General features: G+C 52.8%; 1 protein-coding gene across 2 annotated transcripts in view; it reads right to left on the bottom strand.

Moving 5' to 3' along the window:
• Nucleotides 1-13,190, bottom strand: part of FBLIM1 (filamin binding LIM protein 1) — a 44,611-nt gene extending 31,421 nt beyond the window's left edge. Inside the window, exons 1-2 of one of the 2 annotated variants that reach the window (XM_073316641.1) lie at nt 13,121-13,190; nt 196-311 (exon numbers count right to left, since the gene is read on the bottom strand). The gene's annotated coding sequence lies outside the window, so the exon portion shown is untranslated. Of the gene's footprint in view, nt 1-195; nt 312-12,893; nt 12,988-13,120 lie in introns of those variants that run through there. The other variant, XM_073316640.1, reaches the window with a different exon arrangement.
• Nucleotides 13,191-20,230: the final 7,040 nt, after the last annotated feature.

Genomic DNA, 20,230 nt, shown 5'->3' with positions numbered 1-20,230 from the left:
GGTGAATGCCTAGGTACCTGCTTCTTCTGGTTTTCCCTCTGCTTTGCATGGCCGGAGTGGCTGAAGACAGCAAAAGTCGGGGCCAGAACATGGCCTACATATTTCAAAAATACAGCTAGCCACCTTAGCCAACTCAGACGGACGTTCTGCTAACCACATGGAGCAGGAATTTGAAATACATTTTGAGTTTCTTACCAAGTTTTACTTTCCTCTGACAAGTTGGCAAAATCCCTCTCCTGAAGCAGCTGCCTTCCCAGCAGGCACTAGGAGCAGTGAGGTCAGTAGCGGCTGCGATCAGCCCAGAACAGAGCCTGTCAGGGGAAAAGCAGAGCCAGTTATAATCAGTGCTAGGCAGATGTGAACAGAAATCCCAGCCCTGATGCTTATGAACCATGTAAGCTGCCTCAGAAGAGATGGACCTAATGTTAAAGGGACCGGTGTACTCTAGAATCCTATTTCAAAATGGATGACATCCCTTGGTGTGAACCATCGGTAGCTGGGACATGCAGAATTAAAGGGACATTCAGTTCTGTATAAAGAGAGTTATAATAGTTTCAGGATTTAGTTATTTTATTTTATTAATTTCAATAATAAGGGGAGTGGGTGGGACTTGTAGATGACTTACGGAAATAGTTTTTAATTGGAATTTTTGCCTTTATTATGGAAAAAGAAAGCCCAAAACAGTTTTGTTCTGGAGAGTCTGTTGGACATCTCAAAGGCTGGACTTTAATTTGAGGAGTAGAGGGATCACATTTTTAACCACAGCTTCCTTTCTCCAAAGTGCTAATTGGGCATATACACGAAACAAATGTTAGCGAAAACAGAGTGTGTTTTAAAGAGTTGTATGAAAAGTCCTCTCTTCTCAAGAGCTTTCTTCACTCTTACAATGTCCTCATTTCACTCCAACTCCAGTAGGATGACCAGACAGCAAGAGGGAACAATCGGTAATAGGTGCCTATATATATATATAAAAAAAAAGCCCCAAATATCAGGTCTGTCCATATAAAATCGGGACATCAGGTCCCCCTATACTCCAGCCACCATGAAGACGTCTAGGCTAAACATGGATAGACTTTCTAACGTTAAACACAAATGGGGGTGCTGGGGCCTTAAATAAAACCCAGTCGGGGTTTCTTCATCCCCTGTAAAGAAGCAGAGCATAGGCACAAGCCCTTTGCAGGTCAAATTTGAAGAGTGGTCAGTTTGGATGAGCTATTACCAGCAGGAGAGTGAGTTTGTGTGTGTATGGGGGTGGGGGGGATGTGAGAAAACCTGGATTTGTGCAGGAAATAGCCCAACTTGATTGTCATGCACATTGTGTAAAGAGTTGTCACTTTGGATGGGCTATCACCAGCAGGAGAGTGAATTTGTGTGGGGGGGGTGGAGGGTGAGAAAACCTGGATTTGTGCTGGAAATGGCCCACCTGATGATCACTTTAGATAAGCTATTACCAGCAGGACAGTGGGGTGGGAGGAGGTATTGTTTCATATTCTCTGTGTATATATAAAGCCTGCTGCAGTTTCCACGATATGCATCTGAGGAAGTGAGCTGTAGCTCACGAAAGCTTATGCTCTAATAAATTGGTTAGTCTCTAAGGTGCCACAAGTCCTCCTTTTCTTTTTGCGAATACAGACTAACACGGCTGTTACTCTGAAACCTCTCATTAGAACAGTGACTCAGAACAACTGGAGCTGAGAAGAAGAAAGGGCAGCCCAGGAGAGATGGACAGTCTAATCTCACTTGTAACACGATGCTCCTCAGCAGCAGCGAGGACCCTCTGAGCCAAGGCCATAGCAGGCTCGTTAACCTGGAGGAGGCCCAGCCTTCACCCGAGGTGGACGGAATGCTCCAGTGAGCAGGCACGGCTCACGCACGGCTTCAAGCAGAGCCAAGCACAGAAGAGCAGCCCACCAGCGTCCCAGATGGAAAGCAAACTGGGAATTGCTGGTTCCATGGCGTGGCGCTCAGGGCGGGACGTGGGGGGTTGATTCTAGTCTGAGCAGAATCCCCCTCCCCCTCTTCACCATGCCTGGGGAACCTCTGAGCAGCAGGTGACTATACAGACCATACATGCTGCGGAGCCATGCATGTGCAAGCCATGTGTCACACTGGGCCACGGCAGGAGGCCCCTAGCTCTGCACTTGGCTCCTTTCATGGGTTTTAAACAAGCCCTTTGTCCATCAGTGTTTTATATTTTAATATCACCTCTCATGTTTCTTTTCCTTTATCTTCACTCAAAAGAAAAAAAACTCAAGACAACATAATCCCCCTGTTCCTTTCCTGCACGTATTGAAGAACTGTTGGGACAGGGCCTGGTTTGGCAGATCTATTTCAGGAAGCAGGATGAGCTGGAATCAAGATGGGCGGATTGGGACCATAGAGCCTACCAGCACTCTCTGGAGGAACTAGGGCACCGATCCTGCAAATACTTACGCCCCAGAGTAACTGAACACCTGTGAACAGGCGCATTTATCTGTGGCTGCGGGATCAAGGTGTAATTAAACAGAGAATGATGTGTACTTTCTTGGCATCTCACACTGGAGAATCTCAGATCCTTTCACAAACTAATTAATTAGGCCTCCCTCCCACCCAACTCGCTGAAGTGAGAATGTATTTTTTACCTTTTACAGATGGGGAAACAGGCATTGAGAAGGGATGCGACTTGGGCAAGATCACACTGCCGTCAGCAGCAAGGCTGGGAGTGAAACTCAGGAAGTCTCACTGCCAAGCCCCTGCTCTAACCACTAGACCACACACACCCTCCCTGGGTAAAAAGGCACAGGGCGGCTGTGGAGCTGTCCACCTGAACTCCCAGCCCTTGCCAGGAGAGCTGTGAGGAGCAGACTGTGGGGGTTGAGGTGGCCATGTGACCAGGCCCACAGAAGAGGGAACTGCCCCATTGCCCTGCCTTAACAGGAAAGATCCAGTGCCCTTGGCACGGCCCTTAGAATCCCCTGCCCGTCTCTAGCAGCTTCCGTTCATGCATCTCACAGCACCCTGACGCACAAATTAAACCGCCATGCCCCTGGGAGACGGGCAAACAGCACCACCTGTATTTTACAGAGGGGGACACCGACAGAGAGAGGAAGCCACTTGCCCACGATCCCACAGGGGGACTGGTGGACAAGCCTCCTTAAAACATTCTCAGTAAGTCCGGGGCTGTTCCCAGGCCAGGAAGTCATTTTCCAGGTAGAGAGAACAGGGCAGAAACCTCCACGCTCCGCACTTACAATCCCTCTGTGGCTGTGGTGGGAAAGATGAAAGGCTCGGGGTCTGTACAGCCTTCCGGCCCAGAGTTAGGGATTAGTGGAACTGCAGGCTGTTAGCTCTCTTACCTAGCCGCCTAGCGGGGCCTGGATAAAACCTGCAGCTTGGCTCTGGCTCCTTCTCTGGATGGGGCGTGAGCCAAGCCTGCACATGTACGCTGGCATCCATCCTGGCCACCTCTCCATGGATTCTCTGGTTCAAATTGTGGAGCCAAGCTCCCATGGCCTGGCTCACATTCTGGATCAGAAAGCCGAGCCAGCTCCTCGGCTCACTGCTGGCTTGGCTCCAAGGTACCTTCAGGTCTCTATTTCCCTACCCCCTCTCCCGCCACGCCCTGGTGGGGCATATCCAGGACCTCAGCTCCCCCACCTTCCCTGCGGGGTCCTCTGCGGCCAGCCGAAGATGGGTGTTTTTGGAGTATTGGCAGGAAGACCCTGTGTATTGTGGGCGCCTTTCCCAAAAGCTAATTGTAAGGGGAGCAGCTAGAGGGGAAAAACCTATTGGAGCTGTGGGATTCCAGCCTCCTCCCACCCCTGCTTGCCCCAGCCCATCAGCAAGGCCAGAGATTGATCACTTCCCTGAAGGATCCAAGAGGAGTTTCCCGCATCTCCCTCACTCCCCGGTGCCTGGAGAATGACCCTCCGCTCCCAACATGTCTCACCCCTCAGAGCCACTCTGATGGGCAAAAGAAGAGCTCTGCGTATTGGTACCATGCCCATCGCCATGCGGCTGAGTGACTGTCCATACCCACTAAACCCTCAGGTTCTTTGCCAGCCACGGGCCGATCAGCACCAGCTATGGTATCTCTGGACAGACATTGGTCTACCATGAACTGGGCCAAAACCAGTCACTCATTTCACATAGGGGCCACCACACAACCATCAGATGGTGAAGACTTTCAGTCACTACCCACCCGAGCTAGACTTGAACCAGTGACCTAGAGGTGCACTGATCCAAGGAGCAAATCCCCTGAACACTGGACCCTAAGTTTGCTGGCCTGGGAACAGTTAAACTGTGTTACAGAAGCTCCATTTCACAGCTACATGCAGTAAAATTCATCAGCACTTTGTTCTGATGCCAGGATCCTTTAGCCACAGGGGGACTGATGGCAGGGAGGGAGGGTGGTTCGGATTCATGGGATTATCTTTGATCAGACAGCTAGTCACCTCTGCTAGTCTGTAGCAAGTCCCACAGTGGGATCAAGAATTAATAAAAAGACGGGGAAAGGTCTGTCTGGCCTTTACCAAGCAGCATCATAAAGAGGACAGGTTGATGTATTCCCCCTCAGCCCAAGGCTTGTTACAGTTACTGAATTAGATGGCCGTTTTATAGGATAAGTGAGGGGTCAAAGAGACAGTGTCCAGACCCATGCTAGCACTGGACTCCAGTTCAGGGCCTGAGGCCCAAGGCTAGGGGTCAGGTTCATGCTCAATGGCACAGACCTTCTCAGCAGCTGATGCAACTCAGCCTAAAATGGCTGAATGGCTGAAATCCTTCCCAGATGCATTGTAGTCACAGAACTGGAAAATGGGTCTTTTTGGCTCCAACCTGGACACCAGATAAGAGTGGGCTTGGAGCCAAGGATTTGACTACAAATGCACACATTGAAATTACACAGGGATGTGGATGCAAGGTTCCAGGTTTGGTTCATCACTAGTTTTAGAAGCCTGAATTTTCAAGGGTCCCTCCAATTTCAGTGGCCCAACTTCAGATACTTCTGACCCAATTTCCAGAGCGTCTGAGGACCAACAGCCGAGTCACTGGGAGCTGCGGCTGGTGAACACCTCTGAAAGTCAGACCTAGGTGTCTCATGCTGGGCACCCCAGATCTAAGGCCCCTTTACACTGCTTGACTGCAGTAAAGGGGCCTTAAACTGGAAGTAAGTTATACTGCTACTTAAAGGGTGCTTGTAAAGAGGGTGCTGTGGAATGACTACCAGCTCCCCAAGTTTAGTGAATGATCCAGAGATGACAAAGGCTTTTTCAGATTTGTTTGAAGATAACCACAACGCGCGCACGCACACACACATCATGTGTGTTTTTATACACAACATAATCCAGGGATTTTTTTATAGCCAAATTCCCTCCTTCTTGGCTCAATATATGCCCCTGCTTAAAAGCAAGGAAGCAAACGTGCCCACTGCACTCCTGCCCCTTTGCAGCCAACACATCAGCTCTAATCCCTGCAGTCGGAACGGATGGGAAGGGAATTTAGGCCAGTTTGTTTTTATTCACATGCCACAGGAATTTCTCTCAGGGGAAATGATTAAATTGAGTTTCTTAAGAAGGAAACACACACATTTCCTTAAACACTGGGGAAGAGAGTCTCTGCTTGGCAGATGTCGACAGCTGTGCAGACAGCTCAACCTCTGCGCCGCTTGGATGCTGCCAGGTACTTTGATCCTAGCACAGCAAGCCAAGCTTTTCTTGAGGGTCAGTTGGATCTCTGTCATATGGGTGAACGCTATATTCAGAGTACATCTACACTGCACCGTAAGCCTGGGTGCTGATGCAGGTTTGACCGTTTTGCTGTCCTCCTTCTCCCATCTGACTGGCCTGCGCACAGGACTGGGAGACAGGAACTCTGAGTTCTAATCCCAGCTGTGCCACTGCAGTTTTGGGTCAACCACTTTGCCAACATTTTCTAGGGTAGCCACCGATTCCTGGTGTCCAATAGGAGACACCTTGGGGCTGATTTTTCAGAGGCACGCCCATTAGCTCTAGCTGGAGTGCTGGGTGCTCACCAGCCCTAAGGAGCCTCAAGTCAGGCATCCCAGAAGTGAAGCACCAAGAGTCATTGGACTTGTTTGAAAGTTGGGGCCTTCACCTTTGTGTGGGCCCCACCCTGGCTGCCCACAGCACCCGCTGAAAGCAACGAGAATTGATGGCTCACAGCGCTAGGGTTTGCTGGAAAATAAACAACCACCCATCTTACATAACGTGCTGAGGTTTCCAAAATTGTTTTTGTTTTGCTTGGGAATGAAAATGAGATCTTCCAAGTTCTGGGTCACAAAAACAAGAGTGAGACACCCCAGAAGAGCCAATAGCCCCATATTTAGGGCCCTCATCTGGGATATAGCAAACCCAGGTGCAAGCTGCTACTCTGCCTTCCCTCAGGGTCTCACTGAGCGCATCTAGGGTGACAGATAGCAAGTGTAAAAAATCAGGACAGGAGGTGTGTGTGGGGGGTAACAGGTGCCTATATAGAAAAAGCCTCCAAAATCAGGATTGTCCCTATAAAATCGGGACATCTGGTCACCCTAAGCACATCTGACATGCACGGTGCGCTGCTTAATATGCCCATCACCCCCCACAGGAGGGATTCCCCTCATTTACTAAGAGGAGGGCTGAGACACAGAGGGTATGTCTAAACAACTAGACACTCGCAGCTGGCCTGTGCTAGCCGACTCGGGCTTGTGGGCTGTTCCATTGCTGTGTAAACATCCGGGCTCAGGCTTGAGCAGGGTCCTAGGGTCTTTTTTGGCTGGCCTGGCCCCCAGGAATCACCTTCCCCTTAGCGGCAGGAGAGCGAGCCAGCCCCACGAGATGGGGAACTAGCATGGGACACAGGGCACGCACAACTCCCGCTCCATAGCGCCATCTGGCTGTGTGGACAGAGCTCCAAACCAATCTCTAGCTCAGGGGTGGGAAAACTTTTTGGCCCGAGGGCCACATCGGGGTTGCGAAACCGTATGGAGGGCCGGGTAGGGAAGGCTGTGCCTCCCCAAACAGCCTGGCCCCTGCCCCCTATCTGGCCCCCTCCCACTTCACACCCCGACTGCCCCCCTCAGAACCCCTGACCCATCCAACCCCCGCAGCTCCTTGTCCCCTGACCGCCCCCTCCCGGGACCCCTCCACCCCTAACTGCCCCCTGGGGCCCCACCCCCTATCCAACCCCCCCTGCTCCTTGTCCCCTATCCACACCCCCACCCCCGACAGGCCCCCCGAGACCCCCGACCCATCCAACTCCCCCACACTCCTTGTCCCCTGACCGCCCCCTCCCGGGACCCCCATCCCTAACTGCCCCCCCAGGACCCCACCCCCTGTCCAACCCCCCCGCTCCCTGTCCCCCCCCCGTCCCCCCACCCAACCCCCCCTACTCCTGTCTTCTGACCGCCCCCCCCCATGAACCCCCACCCCATCCAACCACTTCCTGTCCCCTGACTGCCCCCCGGGACCTCCTGCCCCTTATCCAACCCCCGCCCCCTCCCCTTACCTTGCTGCTCAGGGCGGCAGGACAGGCCTATTGGAAAGCCTGGGAGGTGGGCGGGCGCAAACTGCGCTGCCCACGCGGCGGCATACCTGCGGGGGGGGGGGGGGGGGGGACAGCAGGGGAGGGGCCGGGGGCTAGTCTCCCTGGCTGGGAGCTCAGGGGCCAGGCAGGACAGTCCCGCAGGCCGGATGTGGCCCATGGGCCGTAGTTTGCCCACCTCTGCTCCAGCTATTGGAGACCAGGATGAGACTAAGTGAGGAGCAGAGTATCCCACGTCGGCTGCTGGCCACTGTTGGAAGCAGCACCCGGGGCTAGATGGACCTTGGTTCTGATCCAGCCTGACAACAGCCATGTTCCTGTAACCGCACCCAGGCTTCCAGCTCAGTAAAAGAGGCACAAGCCCCCATCTCCCCTCTTCCTGGCCGCTGGGTTTCATTTAGGCTCTTACCAGACCTGACCAACCTCGGGCTCCACTGCCGGGGGTCTCAGGCCAGCTGCTTCGGACAGACGAGCAATCAACCCGTGGAAATTCTTTCTATGTTTTGTAAATTTTCAGTTTGGGGGGAAGAATTTCAGGTTAGTTCATGTTACCCATTAAATATGTGGTTTTATTTCTTTTTAGTACATTTACGTTAAAAAAAAATACCTCAAACGATGGAATAGAAATCCCTATGCCCTGCCCTGCCCTCCTCTCTCTGCCCTGCATCCAGCTCCGCTCCCTGCCCCCAGGGTTCCCCAGGAGGGAGTTGTCATTGCAGCCTGGAGGGGGCAGGAGCGCATGGACCGGGCACCCCTGTCCCAGTGGAGGTGGCACAGGCTCCCCCTGCCCCCATCCCGCTCACTACCAGGCCAGGCTGCAGGGGGCTCAGGCCACAAGCTTCTCCTTTCCGAGCCCCTAAAAGCCACTATGCTCCACCACAGGATGAGCCTATGCTAAGCCCGGAAACCACGGCAGGGGCATCAGATGCAGGAAGCGGCTGGTGGTGCTGCTGGTCCTTCTGATGGTCTAGCAGGTTCCTGATTGACATAACCCTTTTGGTGCGTCCACACCTAGCGGGCTTTACAACCATGGCTGAACCAGTGCATTCTGGGAGTCCTGAAGCTCCTATCCCCTAGGGCCTAGCACTAAGGTGGCCACTCACTGATTCCCAGACTACAGGACATTCGGGTGCCTGCCTGCCCCAACCACCATGTGCAGCACCTTTATGTCATAACAACTGTTCTGTTCACCAGTCAGTTCTAGCACCGAGGACACGGGACGGAGCGCTGGATTTTAAAGCTCTTTTTAACCTTGTTTGGCTCCTCCCTTACTGACTGCCCAAGTTACGCTGGAAAGCACTTCATCTGGAACCATGTTTATACAGTGCCCAGCCCAGCCCCCAGGGGCCAAAACTGCATGTGGCATTTATTCTCAAAGGAAACCGAGAGTCCGCGTGCTACAGAGGAATGGAACAAAACACTCGGGCCTCCCCAGACTTTTCTGCTTTGCCTTTCAGGAATAAACAGGGCACAAGTGATGATTTTGCCTGACTGTGGTCGGCTGCTCCAATAATACTGGACTAGCCCCTGCAGCTAGAGCAGAAAGAGCCTGTATACTCATCCCACTAGTACCAGGGATAAATACTTGTGCTCAGCCTCAGAGGGGAGTCAGTCAATACAAGTCGACATCCTCGTGGGAGGTCCTGTGTGCTCGTGATCCCCAGCGTTAAAAACCTACCATTGTCCCTCTCCACCCACAGTCTGTCTACCCATGTTCTCATACTGGCACCCATCACCACAGCATCAGGGTGCCTAAGCATGTGTGTGTGACTGGAAACAGACCTGCCCCCCGAATTCTTATTCTGAATCCCTCCCCTCCAACCACCATGCCACGTTCCCTGCTGCTGGAATACCAGCACCTCACAGAGGATATTTCATGTGCACGGGAGAGGTACCAGTGAGGGGCACAATTTATCACACAAACCCCCAATAACTTCGGAAGGATGACCCAGCAGCTTGGGTACTAGCCTGGGACTTGAGAGACTAGTGTTCAGTTCCTTGCTCTGTTATAGACTGCCTGTGTGACCAAGCCAGTGGGAGTTAAGCATCTAAATCGCTTAGTGGATCTGTACCTTAGTTTCCCCTCTCTACAATGAAGATAACAGCCATAGAATATCAGGGTTGGAAGGGACCTCAGGATATCATCTAGTCCAACCCCCTGCTCCAATCAGGACCAATCCCCAATTTTTGCCCCAGATCCCTAAATGGCCCCCTTAAGGATTGAACTCACAATCCTGGGTTTAGCAGGTCAATGCTCAAACCACTGAGCTATCCCTCCCCCTGTGTGCCTGGTCTTCCAGTGATGTGTGAGGATAAACCCCCTAAACAAGGGGAGGTGCTCAGATACCAAGGCAATGGGCACCAAATATGTATCTTATCTAGAAATTAGTTACACAGTGGTTGTGTGTTCAAGGCTCCTGTGACTAAGCACCTGATTAAGGTGGGGAAAGAAGGGTGTGGTTCTTACCTAGGGGAGAGTCAGTGGAAAGCAAACTAAGGTTATTGAAAAAAGAAAAAGGAGCACTTGTGGCACCTTAGAGACTAACCAATTTATTTGAGCATAAGCTTTCCTGAGCTACAGCTCACTTCATCGGATGCATACTGTGGAAACTGCAGAAGACATTATATACACACATTATATACTGCAGAAGATCTTTTATACACACAAAGCATGAAACAATACCTCCTCCCATCCCACTCTCCTGCTGGTAATAGCTTATCTAAAGTGATCACTCTCCTTACAATGTGTATGATAATCAAGGTGGGCCATTTCCAGCACAAATGGCCCACCTTGATTATCATACACATTGTAAGGAGAGAGATCACTTTAGATAAGCTATTGCCAGCAGGAGAGCGGGGTGGGGGGACGCATTTTTTCATGCTTTGTGTGTATAAAAGATCTTCTGCAGTTTCCACAGTATGCATCCGACGAAGTGAGCTGTAGCTCACGAAAGCTTATGCTCAAATAAATTGGTTAGTCTCTAAGGTGCCACAAGTACTCCTTTTCTTTTTGCGTATACAGACTAACACGGCTGTTACTCTGAAACCTAAGGTTATTGAAGACTCTCTCATAGCCAGCCTCCACCCAGCTACTTCTTAAACCCAGCTTTGGTGGCCATCAGATTTCTCCCTAACAAGCCAAGATGCCCCTTGGCTACTGAACGGCTAGGCTGGCTGGACAGAGCATGCAGGGCACCGCAGCAAAACTCAGGGATGAATATGAACCACATGCTGGCTACATTCCTCATTGCAGAGCTCACGGCTTCCTCAGGCTTCACAGTCCCCTCCTCCTGGGGGAATCGGATAGCAGCCAGGCTGGGGGTCATAAGGTTATCAGCTCCCTTAAAGGGTGGAGGGAGAGAGCCTGCAGAGCCCAGCCTAATGGCTCACTGCAGCTGCTGTTTGGATGGGGTGTAATGCAGTGGTTGGATGGGTTATCGGTCTCCAACCCTACAGGGACTCCCAATTAACAACAGAGGGGTGTCTTCCCTTAGGAGGCTTCACTGGCAAGAGAGCTGGCTCTGCTGGGGTCCCCCTAACCTTGGAAGGAAGCCGGTCTTCTGTCCACTAGCCAGTGCCTATTGTGCCCCAGGAGCAGTTATTACAGCACAGCTGGTGCTTTTCACCCCCTTCAGCCTGCCCAGTTATCAGTTCTTAGCATTCACAGCCCAGCTCAGACGCACAGGCCCCCAAGAGCCCACTGTCGGCAGCACGTCTGGAGGTTAGAGCAGGGGACTGGGAGTCAGGACTCCCTGGTTCTATTCCTGCCTCTGACGCTAACTCACCATGTACCCTTGGGAAAGGGATTAGACACCTCTTCCTGTTGGTTTCCCCAGCTGCCAAATGGGGCTAGATCAGGAGTTCTCAAACCGGGGGTTGGAACCCCTCCAGGGGTCATGAGTTTATTATGGGGGAGGGCATGAGCTGTCAGCCTCCATCCCAAACCCCGCTTTGCCTCCAGCATTTATAATGGTGTTAAATATATTTAAAAGTGTTTTTAATTTATAAGGGGGGGGTCGCACTCAGAGATTTGCTATGTGAAAAGGGTGGGGGGTCGCACTCAGAGATTTGCTATGTGAAAGGGGTCACCAGTACAAACTTTTGAGAATCACTAAGCCAGGACCTTCCTTCTGGGGCGCTGAGAGCTGTGGCTCATTTGCAAAGCACATTAGCCTTTGGGCGAGAGGCTGGCAAAGGGTTTCTGTACAGGGCTCTTGGTGAGGAAACTGCTGAACAAAGCTGAGATCTCCTCCACAGCCCAAGCTCCTTCCGCAACCCCTCCAATGCAGGCTGGAATGGGACATCTGAGCCCCCCCGAGATGCAGCATCTAGCTAATCTAACAGCACATTTAAAACAGCTGTCCCATATCCCAGCACTGCCTAGCCACTGTTGGGGATTACAGATGGCTCCTATCTCTGCCTCACCAATGTGTGTGCTGGGGGGAAATGGATCGGATCATTTTTGAGCTGCACCCGAGCAGTGACCCCATAATATCACCTACAGTGCCTCCTGTGGGGAGAGGCGGGGAGCCCCCTGCACTCCCCCATCGCTCCCTCCAGCACCTCCTGCTAGGAGAGAACAGCCACCTAGAGACAGGACCCCCCCTTTGCCACCCAGCCATCCCCCACCCCAAGTCCTGGGGCACTTAGACAGGATCCTGTCCTGTCCCCTCCCCTCCCACACAGTCACTCCAGCAATATCCCCTGGGGCAATGAGCAGATCTGAAAAACAAAGGGTTAGACCAGAGGTCGGCCACCTTTCAGAAGTGGTGTGCCAGTCTTCATTTATTCACTCTAATTTAAGGTTTTGCGTTCCAATGATACATTTTAACGTTTTAGAAGGTCTCTTTCTATAAGTCTATAACATAGAACTAAACTATTGTTGTACGTAAAGCAAATAAGGTTTTTTAAATGTTTAAGAAGCTTCATTTAAAATTAAATCAAAATGCAGAGCCCGCCGGAGCGGTGGCCGGGACCCGGGCAGTCTGAGTGCCACTGAAAATCAGCTCGGCCCGCGGACCATAGGTTGCCTACCCCTGGGTTAGACAAACGGCTCCTACAATAAACACAGCTCTGGAGGGACGGGGGGCGGGTTACACAGCCCCCTGGCGGGTACCCCCCAACTCCGCCTGGCCCGGCCCCTTTCCTAGAGTCTAGACGAGAGGGCGCGTTCCCCCGGGGCCGCCCCGCTCCGACCAGCCCCACCCCGTAGCCTCTCCATCTGCCCGCTGCGCTCCTCGCCCGCCGGCTGGGTCCCAGCTCGGGGTGCCAGGCTGCCCTGCGGCTCCGACTCCGGCTCGGGGCGCGCCCCTGCAAGCGCCGGGAGGCAGCAAAGCCCCGCCCCGGCCAGCCCGGCTCCCCTTGTTCCCCCTCACCTGGGCCGGCGGGCGGCTGCCCGGGGTCCCTCCTGGCTGCGCGGCTGCGTGCGCCAGCCCCAGCCCCTGCGCGGCGCACGGCTGCCCGCGGCCCCTGGCGCTCCTGCCCGGCCGCGCCTCCCGCGGAGGGTCGGGGAGCCGCGGCAGAGCCGCCCCACTGACATCACCGCCCCTTCCTCCCCCCCGCAGCCTGCCCCTCGCACGCCGCCCCGCAGCCGCCGCGTTACCATAAAAGGTGAACGGCTGCGTGGGGAATTGCGCAGCCCCGCAGGAAACCAGCCGGCCCTTCCTTCACCTGCCCACCCGCGGCCCCCGCACCGACCCCCCACCCCGGCGCGCTCCTTCCCTCCCACCGCTCCTCGGGCTGCCTCGCCACCGGGGTCCTTTGTTTCGCTCTTTGGATCCGTTTCATTTTAAATCCCTGAGGTTTGGGGGCTTCGTGGCTGGGCTGGACAGGGAGTGGAAAAGAAAAGGGTCCATGCAAGCTCCAAGGGTTATTCACCGGGGCAGAGCTGGGGGTAAGGGGGAGGGGCGCTACCGCCCCCCCCCCCATAGAAGATCGAAGGGCAGATCTACATGAGAAAGTTGCACAAAGGTGTGATTTTAAACCGCTTCAGTTCAGTTGGTGCCAGAGGCTCCCTGGACAGGTATTTCAGTTTTAAGCAGGCTGATGTCGGTTTGTCTTTTAAGTCAATTCCTAATTGATCTGATAGTTCTACACTCCGAAATTATAAAAAGAACAGGAGTACTTACAGATAGCAGGATACAGACTAACATGGCTGCTACTCTGAAACTCTGAAATTATGTGGGGCTAAGTGACAGACATACAGTCCCTGCAGTTATTCCATCCTTTGTGCACGTCCACACTACACTCCTTGTGCCTGCGGTGCACGTCTTCACTAGGAGCGTTGGTGTTGATGCGGAGAGCAGTGCACTTGGGTAGCTATCCCACTGGGTAACTCATCACCACTGTAGCACAGGGTGTTTTGAGAAGGTTTTACAATGCCTCATGGGGCCGAAACAAGTCACGCAGGGGTGACTGGGAGCATGGGTTCAACTTCCCCTAATGCAGTGCTCTCCATCCCATAATGTTTCACACCTCTGTTCAAAATCACCCATACAAACCCTTCTTGCTGTCTGCCATCTGTGACAGAAGCATGGATCTCGCACAACTCTGCACTATTGTGATGAACATTGTGAGTCCCGGGTGCCTGATCCTGCAGTATTTGCAGAGCTGCAAGAGGAGCTGCAGGAACAGGATGATTTCTTGGAGGCTAGATTGCTGTGGGACATAGAAAGAAACAATTCGAGTTTGTTGGCGGCGTTCACGGAGCAGCCTCAGATGGTGGAGTGCTGGTTCCGGGCTTGAGAAACAAGCACTGGCTGGGGGGATCACATTGTCGTACAGGATAACGAGCCGTGGTTGCAGAACTTGAGGATGTGCAAGGTTGCATTCCTGGATCTGCGTGCAGAGCTCGCCCCAGCCCTCCAGCGCAGGAATGCCAAAATGAGAGCTGCACTGACAGTAGAAAAACAAGGGGCAATCGCACTGTGGAAACTCGCAATGCCAGATTAGCGACTGACCGGTAGCAATTAATTTGGAGTCAGGAAATCCACCGCCGGGGCTGTTGTGATGCAAGTGTGCAGGGCCATGGATCGCCTCCTGCTGCAGAGGGTTGCGACTTTGGGCACTGTGCAGGGCATGGATGGTTTTGCATCAATGAGGTTCCCAAACTGCAGTGGGGTGATAGCTGGCATGCAGATCCCTGTTTTAGCACCAGACCACCTTGCCACAGAGTGCATCAACAGAAAGGGCTACTTTTCCATGGTAATGCAAGCGCTGGTGGATCACGAGGGAGGCTTTACTAACATCAATGCGGGCTGGTCAGGGAAGGTGAGAGATGCACCTGCTTTAAGAACACAAGACTGTTCAGAGAGCTGCAAGCAGGGACTTTCTTTCCTGTCTGGAGGACTACCACTGGCAAGGTTGAAATGCCAATAGTGATCCTAGGAGACCCAGCCTACCCCTTCCTCCCACAGCTCATACGAGCCACCTCAACAGCACCAAGGAGAGATTCAACGACAGCCTGAGCGGGTGCAGAATGACAGTTAAAAGAAAGGGAGGACTTGTGGCACCTTAGAGACTAACCAATTTATTTGAGCATGAGCTTTCGTGAGCTACAGCTCACTTCATCGGATGAAGTTGAATGTGCCTTTGGTTGTCTGAAGGGTTGCTAGTGCTGTCTACTCATGAGATTGACGTCCGCAAAAAAAAAAAAGTCCAAAGCTTGCTGGATCCTGCATAATAGCTGTGAAGCAAAGGGGGGAAAGTTTCCACTGGGGGGGCGGGGCGGGGGAAGGGGAAGGTGGAGGTGAAGTGGCTGTCTGCTGATTTTGACCAGCCAGACACAAGAAGAGCTCAGTGCAGAGCTATAGGGTGCAGGGAGTCAGAGTAGTGTGTGTTGCTGTCAAGTGCTCTGCCTGGCCATGCTCTTTTGCAGCCCTGTGTGAACCCTTGGGTGAGTGCTACGTGTGCAGTAAGAGAACATTGCCAGTACCCCTATTGATGCTGTCTGTGAAGGAGGTCAGAGCCAGCCAGCAGAGTCCGTGAATTAATAAAGATGAATTAGGTTTCCAAAACCACATTTTTATTGCATAACAATGTGGATAGAAAAACATTTATAACTTAATGAATTATGGGAAAAAGAACAGTCGTTTCCATTTCAGATGCACGGACACCAACCATGGCTTTCACAGGTCAGTCTATGTGCGGCTGTGACGGTCTGTACTCTCCCCCAGGGTGGAGTGGTAGGAGAAGTGCAGCAGCCCTGGACGCCCCATGGAATGTGGGGGTGCAGGGGGAGACAGGGAGTTCTGCATGGGCTGCAGCATGGGCAGTGGGTATTGTAGGCAGGGAGAGGCTGTGCCTCGCCAAACAGCCTAGCGTGGCCCTGCCCATGCTCTGCCCCCAGGCCAGGTCTCCCCCCTGAGTTCCGCAGGGACTCAGGGCAGCTGGTGCTGGGGCCACGCTGCCCGGCACACCAGGGCTAGAAATGGCCCAAGCGCTCCAGGGCTGGCTGCCATGGCTACACAGCACAGAGCACCGGAGCTGGGGCCAGGGCCTGTGGTGGGGGTGCTCTGGGCTCCTGCAGGGGAAGGGGCAGAAGGGGAGCGGTCGGGGGCTAGCCTCCCCCAACAGTGAGGTCACTGTCCACCCATGGGCTGCAGAGGGAGGCGGGTACAGGATTGTTGAACCTGCAGGTCTACCAGAGTCAGCAGCATGTCTGTCTGCTGCCTGAGAAGCGCAAGTATCCCTCTCCTTTCTCCTCTCCGCTCTGTCCCGTCCATGTTGTCTATAAAGGTGAATCTCAAAGCCCTGTGCTCGTTATTTGAAGCAGTGGAGACTTGCAGGATCTCTTGGGACATATCATCTTTAGTCCTCTTCCTTCTTCTCCTTAGCTGGCTCAGCCATTCTGCTGGGGTGGCCTTGATGGGGTCTCCATCCGCATTTCCAGCTGCTGAAGATACAATACACAGAGGTACCGTTGCCAGTGGATTCATGACAGAAGTCAAAACTTAGGATTCTGAACTCACTCCCTTTGAGCCACAGAAGGTGTAAGCACTACACTCTCACTTCTCCTTGGGATTGACACAGCACCAGCCCTGGTGAGTATAGCCCTGAGGCAGGCGGTGAATTGAGGAAATGAGGGGGGATAGCTCATGGGCATGAGCCTATGTGTACAGGGCAATTGAAAATACTGGCACCGTTTTCAACAGGTGCTGGTGATTTTAACTAATGTCCTCAGGAGTGAGTTAATGGAAGCTGAATGGGATCAGCTCCTGCAGGCGTCAGAGTGCCGCCCGGGTTCATGGGCGACTATTTTCTGTGCTGCAGTGGTTCCCACTCAAGTAATCACTGAGTGGTGAGGGAAGGTTCCTATCATGGCAGGAAAAATAAGGCAAAAACCTGCAACTGAGGATAGCAGACTACGGGCAGGAAAGTGTCATCAGGGTATCGACAGAGGCTTTACAGGACATCCCAGTGCATATAAACACAGTGTTTGGCGAGGGCCTAACTCGAAGGGGTGAGAACCAGAGCGCAAATCTGCCTCTCTTGGTTGTGTGACAGACCCAGACCAGTGGGGTACAGTGAGTGACCAGAGCAGGGGCTGCCCTAGAGCAATCAGGAACCTGCTAGAACCAATTAAGACAGGCAAACTAATCAAGACACCTGGAGCCAATTAACAACTTTCTAGAATCAATTATGGCAGGCAGGCTAATCAGGACACCTGGTTTAAAAGGACCTCCCATCAGTTAGTAGGGGAGTGTACAAGGAGTGAGAAGGTGGGCTGCTGGAGGATTGAGGAGTACAAGTGTGATCAGGCTTCAGGAGGAAAATCCTGCAGTGAGGATAAAGAAGGTGCTGGGGGAAGGCCATGGGGAAATGGCCCAGGGAGTTGTAGCTGTCACACAGCTGATACAGGAGACATTGTAGACAGCTGCTATCCACAGGGCCCTGGGCTGGAACCCAGTGTAGAGGATGGGTCCAGGTTCTCCCCACCCCCCAACTCCTGATTGGACACAGGAGGAGTTGACCTGGTCTGTGAGAAACACTAGAAGGGAAGGACTAAATTGGAAAGGGATCTGGCCTGTCCCTGACCACTAGGTGGGACACAGAGACTGGGGATTGTTCTGTTTCCCCCATGCTGGCCAGTGATGAGGTTAGCTGAGTGGGCAGCAGGTTTGAGCCACTAGCAAAAGTGGCCAAACTGAGGGCTGCTGTGAATCTCTGAGGCAAGCAAATCTGCCAATAAGCGCAGGACCCACCAAGGCAGAGGAGGAACTTTGTTACAGTTGTTTCACTCTTTCTTCCAGCATAAGTAAAAAAGAGCAAGTCACCAGATGTGTCCTGCTGCTGTAGGGGTTCCACCCCTGCAACTTCAAAGCAAACAGCCTGCTTACCAGAGGTTCCCTCCTCAGCATCATGCTTCCCTCTGCTGGACTGTAAGGATGGGCTGGATTGTGCTGGAGCCAAATCCCCCCATCCTGGCTTGTTGCACAGCTGGATCCCTGGTCACCTGTACCCCATACTCCTCCTCACTGTTCATGATGGGGGGGCCTCTGGCTCCTCTGAAGTATCCACAGGGCTCTTGTAGCCCTTCTCCTCCGTGCCCCAAGCAATCTGCTTGTAGCTGTCCACGTTTCTACGTCTGGATTGGAGCTGTGCCTGCATCACCTCTCCTCCCCTCAGACACGGGAGATCCAACCCCTCCAGTGTACTCCACGCTCAGTGTGTAGCTGGCATGGTCAGCTGAGGGGTGGTTCCCTGGCCAGCTGGCCGCAGGGCAGCAGAGTTCACAAGGGTGACCAGAGCTGTCAGGGTGTGGCATTCCTGGAGGCCACTAACAGTCAATGTAAGTAATACTGTGTCTACACTGACGCTGCATAGACCTAACTACATTGACCGTGACTCTACACTGGTCAGGGAGCTGGTGCTATTAAGTCAGCAAGACGGGGCAGTTACATCAGTGGGCGTGGAAGGTAAGTGTAGATGCGCGCGCACACGGTGATACTGACGTAAGCTGCCTTGGATCGACATACCCATGCAGTGTAGATAAGGTCAATAATTAAATAAGGCACGTTTTTAAAACCAAAAATTAGAGCCTTTTGCACATCAGCTAAATGATGCTTCAAAAAAGATTTCAGGTAAAGTTGTGTGTGTAGACAGTTTTCTATCTGAGATGACCCCCAGTCCCTTTAAGTGCTTAACTTTTTACAGATCATCATCCATCAGAACGATCTCAAAGCAAGGCATCAGGAATTCAGTCTCAGTGCCCTGGTGTAGTAGGTCTGTAGTCCCTTCTTTAAAGAAAGAGAAAATGAGGCACAGATACAGGGACAGTCTGCATCCGTGGCAGAGCCATATAAGCCCCAGATCTTTCCATTGACCAGCAGGCCATGTTCTATCCCCCTCCTCAACCATGTTCAGCCCTCATTGTTCATCCTTTACCTCCCCAGAGAACTTTCCCTCTCTGCTCATGCCCAGAAGATTTTTGCAGCCAGTGGGGTCTGCTAGTTATCAGAGCTGTGAGTCGGGAGTCTTGGCTTCTGTTCCTGGCTCTGCCCTGCCTCTCTTGCTGTGTGATGTTAGGCTCTAGGAACAGAACTTTGGCTAACAACACATGCCAGATAGGCTCTGGTCTCATGGCAGAAGAGGGAAGGCTCCCTGGGGCAGACACAATGCAGAGAGCACGCTCAGCCACTCCTAACAGGAGTCATTAAATCATCAGCTCAAGCTAATGTCCTACCACATTTCTAATGTTTGGTCTAATTAATCCACCTTCTGTCATGATTGAGGGCTCTCTGGGGGAGGCGAGGTTGACACTGGCTAATTTTCTAGCCTTAGACAGACTTTACCTCTCTGTCCCTCAAGTTCCTCCCCATCAGTAAGAAGAGACATCATAGTCCTTGCCTTCCATGCAGTGTGTCAGAAGGGTTCATTCATTCACGAATGCCTGAAAAAAGGCTTTGAATTAGTCTGTCCTCCAGCTGAGGGTCAGCATGGTCCTTCTGTGCAAACAGACTATGTGGGATAACAAGCTCCCTTGTTTAGGAAGGGGTGTGGACCAGTTGATAGGGGCCTGGCCTGGCCTTTAGAAGACCTAAAGCCTAACCCCAGCTCTGCTACTGACCTGCTTTGTGACCTTGGGTGAGTCATTTCACCTGTTTCCTCTCCTGCCCATTCTCTGTCTTGTGGGTTTAGGCTGTAATGTCTTTGAGGCTGGGAGTGTTGCTAACTATAGGAACGCCTTCACTGTGGAGTTAGCTCATGTGATGGGCACCTGGGTGAGCCTAGCCTGGATGTGGGCAGCCACAGTGCAAAGCCCCAGCTGAGCTCAGCATGTTGGTTTAGAGGTTTAATTGTTTACCCATTGCCCTGCTCTGCTGTGCAAGATCGGGTCTCAGCCACACTTGGAGGGGAGATATTGGATTCGAGGGACCATGGTTCTGACCTGGAATTGGCAGTTCCTCTCTAACGAGGCTGGCTTAGCAAGTGTACCCAGTGCCGTACATGATGTTATCTTCACATCAGTAACATGCAGCACCGCAAAATGATTCACAGTGAGAGGCAGCCCAAAGGAAGTGACTCAGTGAGGAGGCGGTAGGGGAGGGGTGACCATTCCAGATAGGAGTAGCCCAAGGAAGAGCGACCCTAGCTGCAGAGGGTCATGGGAAAGATGAGCAAGTCCACGGAGAGGGACGGCTTTAAATGAGATCTGCAGGAAGCCAAGAGAAGGTGGTGGAGGAGGTGACTAGGGATGGACTGGAAGCCAGGG

The sequence above is a fragment of the Lepidochelys kempii genome, chromosome 18 (assembly GCF_965140265.1).
Source record: "Lepidochelys kempii isolate rLepKem1 chromosome 18, rLepKem1.hap2, whole genome shotgun sequence".
Taxonomy (NCBI): domain Eukaryota; kingdom Metazoa; phylum Chordata; order Testudines; family Cheloniidae; genus Lepidochelys; species Lepidochelys kempii.
Note: the sequence above shows the minus strand (reverse complement) of the source record. Positions and strands in the feature narration are given on the sequence as shown.